The sequence below is a fragment of the Nomascus leucogenys genome, chromosome 22a, assembly GCF_006542625.1.
Source record: "Nomascus leucogenys isolate Asia chromosome 22a, Asia_NLE_v1, whole genome shotgun sequence".
Classification (NCBI taxonomy): Eukaryota; Metazoa; Chordata; class Mammalia; order Primates; family Hylobatidae; genus Nomascus; species Nomascus leucogenys.
Genome location: NC_044402.1, coordinates 85410917 through 85423006, shown reverse-complemented (window position 1 = coordinate 85423006; position 12090 = coordinate 85410917).

Here is a 12090-nt window from a genome sequence, read left to right as displayed (position 1 = left end):
GTTCATTCAAAAAAATTTTTTTGTTGTTGTAAGAATGGGAGTGATGACTTCTACCCTCTTTAAGTGCTGGGGATGAATTCAGAAGTCTGTACAATCTTTTTTCACCCAGCATTTCCAAATCCAGGAATTTATCTTTAGAATATCAATGAAGAATTATACAAAACTGCTCAAAGGTATACATAAATAATTTCCATTGAGGTATTATTTAAAATAGAAATATGCAAAAAAAAAAAAAAACGAAGGACCAAGAGAAGGATGTGAAGCAGCTGTTAAATACAAGTATACTATATATCTGTTAGCATCAATTTTGTGTGATAAGGTTTATGATATATTGTCAATGTTTTTAAAGAGCATTTATGTTTACTGCCATATAATTTGCCTGAAAAATATATGAGTGGTCAGTAAAAAAAGACAGGAAAGGCTTTTTTTCTTATTTTTAAATAGATTTAGGGAGAACGAGCATTTTACATAGACATTTACATAATGGGGAAGACTGGGTTTTAATGTACCCATCACCTGAATAGTATACATTGTACACATGAAGTAATTTCTCATCCTTCACCCCCAACATCTTCCCACCCTCCCACCCTTCTGAGTCTCCATTGTCTATTATTCCACTCTCCAGGTCCATGTGTACACACTATCTCCCACTTAAAAATGAGAACATGCAGTATTTGACTTTCTGTTTCTGTACTTTTTCACTTAAGATAATGGCCTCCAGTTCCATTCATGTTACTTCAAAAGACAAGATTTCATCCTTTTTATGGCTGAATAGTATTTCATTGTATAGATACACAATACATATATATACACACATACACATATATATACACATATATATGTGTGCACACATTCTTTTGTATGGCTGAATTGTATTTCATGCTATAGCTACATACATATACCTATATATACACACACATATGTATATAATACATTTTTTATATATATAACATATATGTTTTATGTATATATATGTTTTATGTATATAACATTTTGTATACAAAAAATATATAGAAAGAGCATATTTTCCTTATCCAGCCATCTATTGATGGGCACTTAGGTTGATTCCATATCTTTGTTATTACAAGTAGTGCTGTTATATACATATGAATGTAGGTATCTCTTTGATAGAATAAATTTTTGTTTCCTTTGTAGATACCCAGTAGTGGAATTACCACTGAATATAATTTTTTCATCTTTTATACTTTTTTATTTCTCTGGTTTGTTTAGTAGTAAACCTGATTTGTTTTTCGATTAGCAAAATGAAGTAATTAAAAATTGTAGTGTGAAATTCAGGCAGATTGAATTAGAATTAATTGAGGCCATATATTTATCACTCTTCTTTGCAAAATTATGGTTCTATAATAACAATGTAGAGCTCTCAATGGAGGTGTCTGTTTATTTTCTTAAATACATCATAAAATAAATAATTGGTACAAGAATAAGAAGAAGGTACGTTATGTATTCTTTATTTACAATGAGTTGAAATTTTTTAAATAAGTGGTAAATAAAATTTTAGTTAAGTTTGGGTTTTTGTTGTTTATTTATTTTTATTTTTTTAGAGATAAGGTCATGCTCTATTGCTCAGGCTGAAACACAGGATGTGATCAAAACTCATTGCAACCTCGAACTTCTGGGCTCAAGCAATTCTTCTGTCTCAGCCTCCCAAGTAGCTGAGCCTGTAAGTGTGTACCATCCTGCCCAGCTAATTTCTCTTATTTTTAGTAGGGATGAGTTCTCTCTATGTTGCCCAGTCTGGTCTCAACCTCCTGGCCTCAAGTGATCCTTCTGCTTCGGCCTCCCAAAATGATGAGTTTACAAGTGTGTATCACCATGCCTGGCTTTTTTTTTTTTTTCCTTTTTTGATTCAAAGTTTCACTATGTTGCCCAGGCTAGAGCTCAGTGGCTATTCGTAGGCGTAATCACAGAGCAGCCTGGAACTTCTGGCCTCAAGTGGTCCTACTATCTCAGCCCTCTGAATAACTAAGACTACAGGCACGTGCCTTTATGCCTGGCTATAATTAAGCTGTTTTTAAAACCAAAGTCATTTAACTTTCTAAGCAATCGTTCTCCGTTTGTATAACTTATAATATTTAATTTAAGGTTTTATAATTTTTATTCTGTATATCACTTTAATTCTCAAGCTACGAAACAGTACATGAATATTTCAATATCTGAGGGAAATCATTCATGACCTTGATTATTATTCCTCAAATTATATCAGTACCATCATTATAAGCTTTTATATTTTATTTTCTAAAATCATGACAGTTTAAAAAATAGGATCATTTTCCCAAAATAGTACATATGTAGTTCATATCACCATAATATTAGCAAATTGCTCACCACGGTAACTACCTTTGAAATGTTGCTTAACACCCTGCAAATGATATTATTTTTAAAATGGCCACAATAATCAAAAGATTTGGTTTTCTTTTTTTTTCTTTTTAATTGAGCTGAGTATTGGAGATGTCAGTACTTTTTTGTTTCATTTATTCCTTGTCTTTCTGCATTTATGCAAAACAAAGATAAAATAGGGTCTTGAAATATTTCAAAAATCAATCTGTGTATAGGGTTTACTTATATATTTTCAATTCAAAAGACAGAAACCCTTTGGCAAAAATTCAGTGTTTATATATTTGATGGATGTATTTATGTAAATATTTGCAAAGCATAGGGATTAGGAAATAATTTACCATAAACTCTTCATGAGGCATATTACAAATCACTATATTCACTTTTAGAGCATTAGTACAAGAGTGATTAAAGTAAGGAAATTTTTCCTAGTAGCCTAAAGAAGTGAAAGGTTAATGGCTTAATGAAGTCTTACAAAATAAACAGTAAGACTTTTGCCATCTTTCAACCAGTAGGTGGTAAATTACCAGGTAATAATGTTTGTGTTTAATAAACCTTCATATATCAATAAAGTATAATAAGAGATTATTTTAGCTGATGGAATGCATTACTTGAACTATATGATTTATCTGCAACCATCCAAGCAAAAGAATATTCGACAGGAAGAAATTGATATTGTTATACCATGACTCTCTACATAGTCATTTCATGACACGAGCGTGTACTTCACACTACATGAGGTAAAGTTAAGAATATGTGGCAAAGGCATAGAAGGAGAGGTAACCTGATGTTAATAAGAGGAAAAGATCCAAAGACCATTAAAGTCCTTAGTTCAAGTACCTATGCTGATGGAACTGAAGGCTCAAACACCGGCGAGTTTGAGCTTGAACTTTATATTATGAAAATTCTACAGGATACAGCAAAAACTAGGACCTAAGGTGTCAAAGTGAAGCCAGGGAAGTAAGGGGATGAGATATATAAGGATTTGCAGTTTGTAAAGATATATGGGAAAATCAGGATCTTTGTGATGCTTGGGGAGAGTTACATTAGTAAAGACTCTTAGATAGGTATTTTTTAAAGGAATTCCTAACAAGAGTATTTATATAATTGTAGAAATAGCAAATTTGAGCCTGAAGGCTACTAAATGTCAAAGAGCTGGGGCCATTGTTAAACTCCATGTTAAATGAGGAGCATATGGGATGGGATGGAGTAGGATGCTTTGTTAATTCAAAGGAATTAAAGAGCATCATGCCATACTTTGTGTCTCACTATGTGATTTGCTTATGGGATCTCATTGTGTGGGGACTCTGGATCACCATGGATGAATCCCACAAACAGATTTCAGTATTGTTGTACATAGTGAAATTCATAAATTTAACATAGGATGTAATAAGTTCTACAGCAGAAATTTTTGTTGTAATAATGGAAGGTTACTATTTTTGATTATATGTTACGTCATTTTACAGGCATTATTACTAATTAATATTTAATAGAAAGGAGAATAAATCATAAGGAATTTGAAACTTTTTAGGGAGACCTGGAATGCAGTGTTTTCAAAGAAGGAAGTTTTGAAAGCTTGGTGTGTGAAAAGGAGGGGTTTTCTTTTTAAATTTAATTAGTTTGTATTTTATGCAAGACAAAAGCAATAAAAACAAACAAACAAGCAATACTCCTCTTGCCCATGTCCCTGCTTCTAATAAGCAATCTTGATGATATATAATACAAGTAGGAAGAAATGAAGAGCAGTATGGAACAGGTCTCAACTTCTGATGATATCAGAGAGAGCAAACATTATATCTGGATGAATTCATGATTGCATCATCTGGTGAGCGTTCTGTTTGTTCAGGTGATGCTTTCTATCTCAACTTGACTACTTGGCTATGGTTCCCTACATATTCCATATTCTAGAGAAGCACTACTATAATGTATACAGCACTATCTATATTCAGAAACAGGACATCTGAGCAAAAGGATGTTCCAATTTGTGGATGTGGGATGTAGATTAAGTAGTGTATGGTTGCTGTCTCTACTTTGTCCTCTATGCTATGCACTCTTAATATATTAATCTCTGTTGTAAAAGCCTACATTTTGTAGGCACTTGACTTAATGAGCCTATATGGATGACCAGGAAAGAGTGAAATAAACTTTATTTCCCAAACTTCATGCCTACCCTACTCAGTTATCATCCACGTATTAATAATATTTATTTAAGGCACTCCACAGTTCTACAAGATAAGCACAAGGACTAGTTCTGTTTAGTTAAGGACACTGAGGATTAGAGAACTTAAATAATTTGCATATGTTCTAGCTAATAGTGAAACAGGATAGGTAGCAAAGGAAGTGACCATGTACTTGGGATGTGGCAACCATGGCACAATGAGCCCAGCATTTGCATTGTAGTCAAGCTCATTCAGGCACAGCTATCTCCATAGGGAACTTCCCCTGTAGAGAGCATGTGCATTTTAATTTTACCTGTCCTTAGATTGACACTTTGCTCATTATAATAATGAAAAACATACTCCTGAGTGGAGATTCAAGATGCTAATGAGACATGCCACTAACGAAATAGTATGGAAAGTTACTGTACATGTACACCCAGATGACAACCCAGAGCAGGCCTACTGGTAACACCTCTTCCCATTCCCTCATGAATAATCACATAAGACTCCCATCAGGGAAGTTTCCCCAGTAACATCAATACTTTCTCATCCTCATGTGTAGCCCACTCTGAATTATCTCCCAGAGTGTACTGTCTATTCTGCAACCAACATTCAGAGTATTCTTTCTCTTTTGCAATAAATTGTTCTATGCTTCATCCTCTTTGCTGTGTGTCTCTTGTGTAAATTCCTTGGAATTTTTAAACGAAGAAGACAAGTACCAAGTTTTCACAACAGCCATCAACAATAGTAGATCTGGGATTTGAAGTCAGCCTTGTGACTATGTTCTTAACATTTGACATGTTGCCCATTTATTAATTCATTCACTCACTTATTCATCTGGAAGCCTTACAAATAAAGACATTACATGAGAAATTGTTCAAGACTAGAAATAAAAACATACTAAGGAATACATTAATGCTCACTGAGGATAAATGTGATGTGTTCAATGACATGGAAGAAAAAAAAGAAACATTATGGCAATCCTCTTTCCATGTGTCTGATAACAAAATGATTTAGAATTGGTTTATGGGGATTAATACAGGCATACCTCAATGTATTGTGCTTCACTTCATTGTGCTTCACAAATAGCGCATTTTTAAGAAATTGAAGATTTATGGCAAGTCTATGTCTGGCAAGTCTGTGGTCTCCATTTTTCCAACAGCATGTGCCCACTTTGTGTCTATGTGTCACATTTTGGTAATTCTTGTGATATTTTAAACTATTATTATTATTATTATATCTGTTATGGTGATCTGTGATCAATAATCTTTGATGTTACTATTGGAATTGTTTTGGGGTGCCATGAACTACACCCAATAAGATGGAGAACTTAATCCATAAATATTGTGTGTTTTCTGCCTGCTCCATCTATCAGCCATTCCCTTATATCCTCTCCCTTTTTTTGGGTTTCCCTATTTCCTGAGACAGAACAATATTGAAATCACACCAACTAATAACCCTACAATGGTTTCTTTTTTTTTTTTTTTTTTCTCAGAATGGGTCTAACTCAATTCTCCAGGCTGAGTGCAGTGACACGATCATGGCTCACTATAGCCTCAACATTCTGGGCTCAAGCGATCCTCTCACCTAAGCCTCCCAAGTAGCTGGGACTATAAGCACACACCACCATGCCTGGCTTATTTTGTATCCTTTGTAGAGACAAGGTCTCACTATGTTGCCCAGGCTGATCTGGAGCTCCTGGCCTTAAGTGACCCTCCTGCTTTGGCCTCCTAAAGTGCTGGGATTGCAGGTGTTAGCCACCACTCTTGGCTCCTACAATGGATTCTACGTCTTCCAGTGAAAAGAAGAGTCCCATTTCTCACTTTAAATCAAAACCCAGAAATGACTAAGCTTAGTGAAGAAGGGATGTAGAAAGTCAAGATAGTCTGGAAGCTAGGGCTCTTACACCAGTTAGCTAAGTTGTAAATGCAAAAGAAAAGTTCTTGAAGGAAATTTAAAATGCTACTTCAGGGAACACAAGAATAAGAAAATAAAACAACCTTATTGCTGATATGAAGAAAATTCATCCTCTGGATAGAAGATTAAACCAGCCACAACACTTCCTTAAGCCAAAGCCTAATCCACACAAAGGCTCTAACTCTCTTCAAGTCTGTGAAGGCTGAGAGAAGTAAGAAAGCTGCAGAAGGAAAGTTTGAAGTTAGCAGGGGTTGGTTTGTGAGATTTAAGAAGCCATCTCCGTAACATAAAATGTAAGATAAAGCAAGAAGTGCTGATGTAGAAGCTACAGCAAGTTATCTAGAAGAACTAGCTAAGATCATTGATGAAGGTGGCTACAAAAAAAAACAACTGATTTTCAATGTAGATGAAACAGCCTTATATTGGAAAAAGATGTATTCCAGGATTTTTATAGCTAAAGAGGAGAAGCCAATGCCTGGCTTCAAAGCTTCAAAGGACACGTTGACTTTCTTTTAGGGTATAATGTAGCTGGTGACTTTAAGTTGAATGCAATGCTCACTAATAGTCTCCCAAATTCCAAACCTCTAAATAATTCTGCTAAATTTACTCTGCATGTGATATATAAATGGAAAAGCAAAGCTTGGAAGACAGCACATCTGTTTGCAGCGTAATTTACTGAATATTTTAAAACCACTGTGGAAATCTATTTCTTAGAGAAAAAAAATTCCTTTCAAAATATCACTTTAGAAGTGTAGCCTAAATATGTGACTGAATTGTTGCAATCTCATGATCAACCTTGAACAGAAGAGGGATTGCTTCCTTTGGATGTGCAAAAAAAAAGCAGTTTCTTAAGATGGTAAAGAAACTGAACATTGTTGAAATGACAACAAAAGCTTTAGATTGTTACCTAAACTTAGCTGCTAAAGCAGCAGCAAAAATGGGAAGAATTCACTCTAATTTTGAAAGAACTTTTACAGTAAGTAAAATGCTATCAACCAGCATTACATGCTACAGAGAAATCTTTTCATGATGGGCAGAGTCGATTGGTGTAAAAAATTTTCTAGTTGTCTTATGTTAAGATATTGCCACAGCCACCCAACCTTCTGCAACCACCAGCGAGATCAGTCAGCAGCCATCAACATTGAGACAAGACCCTCCATGAGTAAAATATGTACAGTGTGCTAAAGGCTGAGAAGATTGTAGGCATTTTTCAGCAATAAAATATTTTTAAATTAATATGTGTACATTTTTCAACATAACACTGTCTTTCAACATAACACAACTACAGTAGACTACGGTATAGTATGAACATAACTTTTATATGCATCAGAAAACCAAAATATTTCTGTGCCTCACTTTATTGTGATATTTGGTGTATCATCGTGGTCTGGAACTGACTCTAATATCTCTGAAGTATGGCTGTGTTCAGGATATTAACATATAATAGAGTAACAGTTGTAAAAGAGATCATCAATTTTTTTTTACAAATAGAGTTGATAAAGATATATATTGTCAAAGCTAAAGAAGTGAAAACATGTCATGTCCAGTAATATAAAGTGATTATACATTTTTCTATAATTAAATCAAAATAGTATATAGCAAAAGCCCCTATTAATTAGTGTTTTATGTTTTTGAAAATTAACTACTGCATTGGTATCTAATAGCTGTAGTTGTAAAATAGATTATATATTTAGAAGCAGTTTAGAAATCATTGTGCCTAGTCTGTAATACAGGAGCAACTTCTACAGCATCCCAGAAGTGTGTCTTTGTGAGTGGTGTGTGTGTATGGAAGCAGGAAGTGGAATGAAGGAAGGAGCTGTCATTCCATCTCTTTCTTAATAACAGAAACTTCAGTGCTTCAAATAAAACCAATTACAATCTTCAGTCATATAATTGCAAAAAGTTCTTTCTCATAATGAACAAAAAAATTGTTTTGCTGGAAGTTATAAACATTGGCCCTAATTCTGCCCTTTGGAATTAAGAAAACAATATAATCTCTCTTCCACATGGTTCTAATAAAAGTATTTATTAAAAAGTGGGAAATTTTTATTTTTTTGCGCTGTAAGGGAATAGAGGGAAGAGCCCAAGGGAATTCTTTCTGTTTGCCTGAATGCCAACACAAACTGCTTTAAAAAAAACTGTGCTATAACATGGTCAGGGATCAACGTAATGAATACTGGTGCTATAAAAATGACTAGTACACAGGAAACACAAAATCAAGTGCAGGGGAAATCATCTGGGGAATTCAAGCTAAAAGGAATTCTGGCTTCTGAAGAAAATACAGTTCTTCAAAAGATTCACGCAAAATTCATTTTACCTTTTTCAGAGACAGAAAATCAGGGAAAGTTTACGAGAAAAGTTTATCAGAGCAAGTTTAGAAGAAATCACTGAAACCAAATAATATCCAACATATTTATGGAAATATCCAAGTGTAGTTATGTATCACTTGGGTTATAAGCAATATTTTAAATATTTTATTAAATATTTTATTTTATTGGTAGTATCACAAACCTATAGCAAAACTACAGAATAAAAGACAAAAAATATACATGTCTGAAACATTTAGATGTATTAATATTAACATTTTGCTATATTTGTTTTATATCAGTTTATATTACAGAACACAATATCAAGCATAAGTTTTACTTCACCATGTATTTTACCCTCATTATATTTCACTAACTTCCCCCAAACATAACCACTGCTTTGAAGTTTGTTATATATTATTCCCAATAATATCATTATATTTGTTACTTACATATTCATAAAATATATTTTTTATTTTATAACTTTGAGCAGTATCAAATTATTAATTTTCTTGGTTTAATATTCTGTATGGCATGCACATTGATACATTTAATTTTACTATTACACAAAATTATAATGAAATTCTTTATTCATTTTCTTCTTGGTAGATAGGTACCTCCAAATGATTCCCACTACAGATAAGGTTGCAATAAAAATTTTCTAGATTATGCAATTATATTAGTCAATACATTTATCTCTACAGAAATCTCTTTACTAGAGCATTTCTTTTAGTTTTTACGTGATTTAGTATGTATTATGTAAGATATAGTTATATATTTATTTGGCCAGAAACCATTATAATTTCATACTTTGTTATAATTTTGTAAACAATTATAAAAATTTCTATTTAGAAAAAATTAATCTTTGACAATCCTTATTATCCTAGTTTTGTGGTTATAAAATAGTAGAAGGTTATTAATCCTCACGTGTCTTTTGCATGGAATCTTCTATTTTAGGCATACTAAATTGTCAACTCCATTGTATACTACTTAATCTAGGCCTTGAGCAGACAACTGAATGGATTTAATGTGACAGGCAACAAAAGCAGCATGATTTGAGGAATATTTATCCCCATTTTTGCGGCTTCTGACCTTGAACCTCTGCATCTACAGTCTGGGACAAGACCCAGGCAAATTCACTTTGAATCACTTGTGAGTTGGTACTTACTGGCTTCTCTGGCTCTATACAAATAGACTGAGGTGGATTGCAGGGAAGTCCAATCTTGTAGTTGAAGGGGCAGATAGAGAATAATCTCTGCAGTCAGATATTTTATAGTTAAAATTATGCTCTAGCAATTAATAGTTTTGTGCCGTTGGATAAATCATTTAACCTCCAAACCTCAGTTTCCTATTCTGTGAACTGGAAATAATGGTTTCATGTTTAGCCCAGTGGTAAATAATAATGATGGATAATATATATTGAATGTTTATTTCTTCTGAGCAGTACAGTATATAATTCTAGTACATGTGATTATTTAATGCTTTCATAACTTTATGAAGCAATTGCTTCTAAAATTCTTTTGAACAGATAAGGAAATGGAAGCACATAGAAACAAATTAAATTGTGGAAAGTCACAAAGCTACTATAGGGCAGAGCTGGGATATGACCCAAGACATTCTGAATCTATGGCCATCAGTCTTTATCTATTGATACAGTGTGCTTCTTGTGTCATGTATTAGTCGTCTGTATAAAAATTAATTGTTTACAGCCTGCCTGTACTCAGCAACCTCCAAAGTAGAGGTCCAGTAAGTTTTAGTCATTCAAATAACAGTGGAAAATATATTACTTTAGGAATCCTAAACCAGGTGTAATAGCCTAAAAATTTCCCTATTTTGCAAAAGGGTTTGAAACATTTTCTTAGCATTTTGAGTCTCAAATTTCCTCATTTATAAAAAATAAAAGTGAAAAAGTTCTACTTTCAAGCCATCTTAAAAATATCTATTAAAGTCAAATATATTTTCGTTAAAATATATACTTGTTATGATCTTTCTGCTGTGTTTTTATAAATGAAACTCATATTTTAAAAATGTCATATACAGGCACCAAAACCGACATTTTGATATATTATTTGAAAACTGTCTTACAACTCTTATATGCCACATAAGAGACATTCAATTTTCTTCTCAATAAAATCATTTGACTTTTATGAACAAATTCCACTTCTAAACAGGTCTTTATACCAACATGTTTTTTTAAAAAAGATTTTAAAAAAATACGCGTGTTGGTGAAGAAGGTGAGATCAGTAACAGATTTTCCATATTACGCTGCTTACTGTGAAGAACTTTGTTCACCTCTTTACTGCTCCTGATTTGACAAATTCATTGGCAATGAAGTGCAGAAATCCAAGAAATATAACAACCTCAGTATTTTGGCCCAAAGTTTCACTCTCAGACGTACATACTTGATGCTCATATGTGGTCTTTTGGATGCCCACATGTGAATGCCATCTGTTAAGTTGATAACATGTTAAACAAAATGGATTTACATTTTGGCAGTTTACACAGAACCAAGAATAACATTTTTGAGACAGGCTTTACGCCTGTTTAAATGGCTGAAGCTATTCTTTTTAACTAGAATGCGTCTTCAAATTCTGGAAAAAGGGATGCCTTAGAGTGGGGGAAAAAGAAAGATGTGATTTACTATATGATTTGGTTGCCAAAAAGTGGTAAATATGCATAAAAGTATTAAAATTACATAAAATTTCAAATGGCAAGAGCATAATAAATCAAACAAAAGAGTGCAACCTGATGGTTTTCTAAAAATGGGACATCTGCCCAAATAACAAAAGCAAATAAGTTGAAATGACAAATAAAGTAAAATGATGTAGAAAAAATAAAAACTTAAAACAAGAACCACATTTTTAACTTTATTAAAACATTGCATTTTAATGATATATTTACATTAATTTCTTTCTACTGCTTACTTTTTTCTGATTAGTTGGAATCAACAGTAAATCATTACCATAAGGGGCCCCACACTGAATTGCTGTTTTTTGAAGTAAGCAGGAAATACTATTGCTCTAGGGAGAAAATAGGTTATCCAATATATCTATCAGAATGTTGATGATATATTTTTAGCCATGTTTGGTAACAAGTCAGAAGTCACATTTAATGATTCTAGAATTATAAAAGAAAACTTGAAAAGGAGCTTATGTTATTACCACATGCTCATAAGAACTTTTGTTGGTTGGTTTTTAGTTTTAATTACAAATATTCAGCTACAAAAAGGCATAGTTAATATATTTTAACTGATTACTAACAAGTTATAGAAAATACAGTGTTTCCTGTGACTCAAATATTTGGAAAACTTTAACCAACTGTAAATTAGTTTGGTTTTCTTTTTAGTGCCATAT